This window comes from Nicotiana tabacum, chromosome 17 (assembly GCF_000715075.1).
Source record: "Nicotiana tabacum cultivar K326 chromosome 17, ASM71507v2, whole genome shotgun sequence".
Taxonomy (NCBI): domain Eukaryota; kingdom Viridiplantae; phylum Streptophyta; class Magnoliopsida; order Solanales; family Solanaceae; genus Nicotiana; species Nicotiana tabacum.
In genome coordinates, this window is record NC_134096.1 from 149,394,093 (window position 1) to 149,400,869 (window position 6,777).

General features: G+C 40.1%; 1 non-coding gene across 1 annotated transcript; it reads right to left on the reverse strand.

Annotated features, from left to right (window-relative positions):
• Nucleotides 1–6,388: 6,388 nt before the first annotated feature.
• Nucleotides 6,389–6,495, reverse strand: LOC142172266 (small nucleolar RNA R71). Its single transcript, XR_012701640.1, has one exon. It is a non-coding gene; the product is annotated as a small nucleolar RNA R71 (small nucleolar RNA).
• Between the last annotated feature and the right edge of the window lie 282 nt (nucleotides 6,496–6,777).

Below are 6,777 nucleotides of genomic sequence, written 5' to 3' on the forward strand. Positions count from 1 at the left end.
GCTCAAGTGTCATTGTCTTCTAGATTGATGGGTCCTATTTTCTTATTTTCTTTTGGGTGGGGTCCTGTCCATTTTATTACTACAATATAGTCCTAGTATATTAGGAATGCTAGTGGAAGTATCATTCAAAAACTTGATGTTTATCGTCAATTTTGGAAGATTTGAATATCAATATGTCGAGGAAAAAAACAATATGCGATGGCTGTAAACTGGATATATACATGAAGATGAAAGGTGGTCCTCTGCCATGTCTAGCAAACGTGCGTCACTTACCCTACTAATAATTTGACTGGTAAATCAGACAAAAGTACAAAATTTCATCAAGATTTTGTCATAATTGAGGAAGCCTCACTTCACAATTAGAATTTCTATACATCATAGCTGGCATCAATGTATTTAGTTCATCGGTCTAAATTTCACGACAAGATAGTGCAACAGCTGCATCTATGTAATCAGATGATTAGATGACACTATTAACAAGACAAGTCTCTAACTATTCTTTGATCAAATTATGTGAAAAAGAATTCATGAATTTTTGTCATACCGGACTAATTGATTTGATTGTTATGTGATTGCTCTAAAAAGTAGGCAAGCAAGTTACAAAGATTTGGAAATCAACAGAAGCCAAAACCAATTTCACTGCCACTTACGTGCTACTTGTCAGTCTTAACAATGCCCTGCGCATATATGGGCTTCAATCACTTCGGAAACTGCATTTCTATCTTGAATTTGTGGGGGAAAAAAAAAGAATTCAAACTCAACAATCCATGCGTCACCCTGCAAATGAATACGTTTTAATATGTGAGTAATTGTTGTTTGTATGTGAAATGCCATGAGTAGGAACTCCATTCCTATGGCAATCAACGTCTTCAGCAGAATTGGGTTTCTGCAATTGGAATGACCTCGTTAAGAAAACATATACAGATAAGGAAAATGTTATCAGTTATCAAAAGCATGTAATAAAGTGCACACGGTCCATTGCACAATATACAGTAGAAGAAAGATGAACTCAAGATTTACGAGGTTCAACTAGTACTACATCCTCTAGTAAGAAATGTTTTTACAATAACGAAAGAAAGCCAATGCCATATCACAAACTCTAACACCGTAATTCCCTGTGTTCTCTCCCAATCTCACATTGCAATGAATACTTCCTCAGCTATGTTTACCCTAAAAAATGGATAACAATTAAATTTATACGTGGTTTTAAGGATATGCGGATTAATTCAATACAAATGATAAATGGCGTTAGCTTAAACATGTAGAAGACGTAACAAGTTGTCAAACCGATAAGGAGAGTGACCCTGGACTCAGTAACAGGTTAATGAAATATCTGCCTTCGATCCCGGGCTCACACCAATGAAGAACTGATGAACTAAAGTAAGAATTTTTAATAACAGAGAGAATAATAATATATTGCCTTGATATGCGTGTTACAATGTCCCCTATGAATAATAAGTTTTTCTCTTTATATAGTAAGTGAGTTTTACCCTAAGTACAATTCTAAAAAAGGTAAAAATCTTTCGTTTCGACGATCACTGATTTTCCGCCGATACGAGCCGAGATTCACGCCGTGATATCCGGTTAGGTACGGATATCACAGCCCTTTGTTAGTGTATACGGGTGAAACCGAGCCCGCGGGACGCCTTGGTTTTCGATGGAGTAAACGGAGCAAGAGACGTGACTGTAAGAAAGCAGAATTGAGGCACAGAGCCCTCGAGTCGAGGTCCGGGTAATATGCCTGCCCTCGGAAGCATCAGTGCTACAATCCTCAAGTTCGATTCGAATCCCAAAAACCTCGGAGAACATTACCAGATAATCAAGCACGACCAATAAAGGGTCTTGATATCCGTGACCACCCGGATGTCACGGCGTGAATCTCGGCACGTATCGATAGAAAATCGGTGATTAGTAAAACAGAAGATTTTTATCGTTTATGGAATTGTACTTAGGGTAAAACTCCCTAACTATATAAATGGGGGTCTGATTATTCATTAGGAACATTGTAACACGCATATTAAGGCAATATACTCTTATTTTCTATGTTATTCAAAGTTCTCACTTTTGTTCATCAATTCATCATTAACGTGAGCCCGGGATCGAAGGCAGGAATTCCATTAAAGTTGTTACTGAGTCCGGGATCCTTTCCCTTAATTGGTTTGATAATTTATTACGTCCTCTATTTGTTTAATCTAATGCAATTCATCATTTGTATTGAATTAATTTGTTTATCCTTAAAACCACTTATAAATTTAATTGTTATCCATTTTTTAGGATAAACAGTTTGGCGCTCACCGTGGGGCTAAGGATAATAGTGGTAATTTGATACAAATTTTCATAATACACTCTATTTTACACTTGTTCTTTGAGCTTTTTAATTTCAGGTCAAAATTAAAAATGTCGAACTTCCAATCTGCCCATTTGAACGTGGATGCTGAGTCCCACCACCATGAGGAGAACAACAATGTGGTACCCAGCAATAAGGCGCCCCCCTGTTGACCCCAACGGAGTCCAGTCGCTGATCCGATTGATGCTAACTCATATGTGGCTATCGAAGCAAACTTGCCTATTGACCTCGAAAACATCATTCGCGAAGGAGCCCGGTCGATAGCCCGGAGTACACACGACGGCGAAGGTGATGGGATCAATTTGCGCGTGATCTTCGAAATGTTTTAGGCTTAACATGCAACGATAGACCAGTTGAAGAAATAAAATCGCGCCCCCAGCAGGGTTGAGCCCGAATCATCCCGGGAAAACGCTCGCAGAAATGAACCGTCCACGAAACGGCCGGGTGAAGCAGAACCCGGGACCAACCCAGAGATAATAAAGATGCCTGAGGAACTGACAAAACAGGTGGAGTCGGGAGAAAAGAAAATCGAAGGTAACGACAAAAAGGTGGAGACCTATAACTCTAGGGTTGATTAAATCCCAGGAGCACCACCAATACTAAAGGGCCTAGATTCCAAGAAATTTGTCCAAAATCCTTTCCCTCCGAGCGTAGCTCTGAAGCTTATCCCAAAGAAGTTATGTATGCCCGAAATTCCGAAGTATAACGAGACAACTGATCCAAACGAACATGTGACCTCCTACACATGCGCCATCAAAGGGAACGACTTGGAAGATGACGAAATTGAGTCAGTTCTGCTGAAAAGGTTCGGAGAGACCTTGTCTAAAAGAAGCAATGATATGGTATCACAACTTACCCCCTAATTCTATTAACTCATTTGCTATGCTTGCAGATGCCTTTGTAAAAGCGCACGTCGGGGCCATCAAGGTCGAGACCAGGAAGTCAAACCTTTTCAAGGTAAAGCAAAGAGATAACAAAATGGTTAGGAAATTTGTATTGAGGTTTTAAATGGAACAGATGGATATGCCTCCGGTTGTAGATGATTGGGCCGTTCAGGCCTTCACCCAAGGACTCAATCCCCAAAGCTCATTGGCTTCACAATAGTTGAGGCAAAATTTGATAGAATACCTGGCGGTAACTTGGGGCCGACATCCATAACAGGTACCAATAAAAAATCAGGATCGAAGACGATCAGCTCAGGGCTCCTTCGGGGTCCATTTATCCCGTCAGGGCAAGCGACAGATCCAAAAGGGCCATCGATCATGAACCGAGATCGAACAGAGACCAGTATCAACCATGCAATGAAGATCGAATGGGTAATGGGTCCGGACGCAACACTGTGAGAAGTGAAAGAAGAAGCGATTGAGGTCATAATCACCGGGGACTCATGAGCAAAAACGGTTTTGACAGACCCATCGGGCCTAAGGAAGCACCAAGGTTATTGGAGTACAACTTCAACGTAGATGTTGTCGGCATCGTATCAGTCATCGGATGCATCAAAGATACTAAGTGGCCTCGACCATTGCAATCCCATCATTCTCAAAGGGACCCCAACCTAATGTGTAAATATCATGGCACGCACGGCCACAGAACCGAAGACTGCCGACAACTGAGAGATGAAGTAGCCCGGTTATTCAATAACGGACACCTCCGAGAATTTTTGAGTGATCGAGCCAAAAATCACTTCAGGAACAGAGACTCCAACAAGCAGATCGAGCAAGAGGAACCTCAGCACGTCATCAACATAATCATTGGTGGGGTTGACATCCCCCAGGGGCCGATGTTAAAGCCCACTAAAGTGTCCATTACAAGAGAAAAACGGACTCGAGATTATATACCGGAGGGAACCGTATCTTTCAACGATGAAGATGCTGAAGGCATCGTGCAACCACACAATGATGGACTGGTAATATATGTACTCATAAATAAATCTCGAGTTAAGCGTGTGTTAATTGATCCAGATAGCTCGGCCAATTTCATCAGATCGAGAGTCGTGGAACAACTGGGTCTACAAGACCAAATTGTGCTTGCAATCCGAGTTTTAAACGGGTTTAACATGGCATGTGAGACCACTAAAGGGGAGATAACCTTGCCGGAACCGTTCAGGAAACAAAGTTCTACGTGATTGATGTATGGCTAAAATTCCATATTTTTGCATATAATTTGCCTTGCATTATGCCTTGATCTCGTAACTTTAGTGTGAATATTTGTGACTCAAGTTTAATAATGGTATTTATATGTGTAGGAGTCAATTGGAAGTGATTTGGAAAGTTTGCATGCAAATTGACGTCAAAAAGGGAAGAATTTAGAGGAAGTATAAGTTTGATGCCCAGGTTGGTGCTAGGCACCAACCAAAACGCCAATGACAGAAACCAAAAAGTTTGCTGTCCAGGTTGGCACTACGCACCAACCAAAACGCCAATGATAGAAGACCAAAAAGTTTGCTATCGAGGTTGGCGCTAGGCGCCAAGCAAGACGACAAAGGGCGAATTTTGTCCTAATTCGGCTGGGACTTGGGGATTTCAACCCTAAACGTCCTCAACATGTATAAAAGGGGTTCTAAACCTATATTTGAGGGGTTGGACATTATTTGGAGGCACGAACATCACGTGGAACAATATTTGGAGGAGAAAATCATTGAGTTCTTCATTCCTTCATCTTTTCTTTGTAATTTGTTTATGCAAAATACTTGGAAACTTGTTACTACATGAGTGGCAAAGCAATCTAGTTTCTAGGGTTGTGGTTGACATGATTATTAACGTTTACTAATTGCATCTTCGTTAATTCGGATTATCATCTTATGGTTGTTTCTTTAATTCTAGTTTTAACTTGTGACTTGTTGTAGCTACCATTTCACCCTACTATCTATGCTATGCTTGGGAAAGCCATGTTTAGATTAGAGTAGAATTAAAGAGAGCTTGTTTCTGAACCCGTGGCTCGGGGAACGATTTCGCGGTTAGGATAGGAATATACCTAACAGTCTTGCTTAGTTGAATACCGTATTATATTCGTTCATGATAGACTCAATACCATAGGAATATAGGATTGATATATTGTGGATAGGCGAATAGTATTGTGGGAACATGATATTCATATAAACGATCCGGTCAATTAGCAACCATAGATAACCTGGATTAACGAGTGTGATTATTGAACTTAAAAGGATTGATAAACCAACCAAAACCCTGGAATCTTCATCTCCTCTGATTAAAATCTCATCATACACATTTGCATTCTTGATAAATTAGTCGTTACTTGTTTAATTTTCGCAATAGTAGATTAGTAGAAAAATAACACTCTTGATTATCTTGGACAGTAAATTGATTTTAGTTTGCTTAGTTAACAATTACTCTAAGTCTCTGTGGGTCCGACATCTGACTTTCGAGTCACTTATTACTTGAAGGCCACGTATACTTGCGTGTACTTGGGGAACCAACAAGTTTTTGGCGCCGTTACCGGGGACTTAGTTATTGATTGTTTATCTATGTCAAGCTTTTATTCTTTATTTGTTCAAGTTTTAATTTTTAGTTTGCTTATTTGTGTTAATGTAGTCTTGATCCTGAAATAGAACGAACACTTTACAGGGTAAGGAGGAAAGTCGAAGCTAGAACTAGAATAGAAAGATAGTTGGACATCGTAGTTCAACCTCAACTACTAGAGATGGCAGGTAATGAAAATCGACCAGTGATACAGGCTGCAAGGCCTAATCTTGCGAATATGACTCAAGCTATAGTGAAGCCTGATATAACGGGTCACTTTGAGCTCAAACAGTACATGGTACAACTGATTTAGTCCACAGGGCAGTATGTGGGTCTATCTCGTGAATATCCACAATAGCATATTCAGAACTTTCTGGAAATTACGGATACTTATAATTATCCGAATATTTCCAAAGACTACGTCAGACTGATACTGTTTCCCTTTTCACTGTTGGGGGAAGTCAAAGAATTGTTGAAGAAAGAGCCCGCAAACTCGATTCATACTTGGGATGATCTAGCACAAAAATTCTTAATCAAGATTTTTCCTACTAAGAAGACAAAGTCGCCGAGGAGTCAGATTCTTAGGTTTCAACAAGGAGATGGCGAGAATTTTCGTCAAGCTTGGGAAAGATACAAGAAGCTACTCAGAGACTGCCCACATCATTGTCAAACTGATGAGATGTTGGGTCAAACTTTCGTTGATGGGTTGGACGATACATCAAAGATGAATCTTGACTCAACATGTAGGGGTAGTTGCATGGCAAGACCGTATAGTGAAATCCAGATCGTGCTAAATAATTTCACTGCTAATGATAATAATTGTCAAGGAGATGGGGAACCACGAAGAGCACTTAAACAGAAGGCAACATGTGTAATTGAGCTTGATGATTTCTCATCTATGAGGGCAGATATAGCGAGATTAGAAAATCAGATGAATAAAATGACAATGCA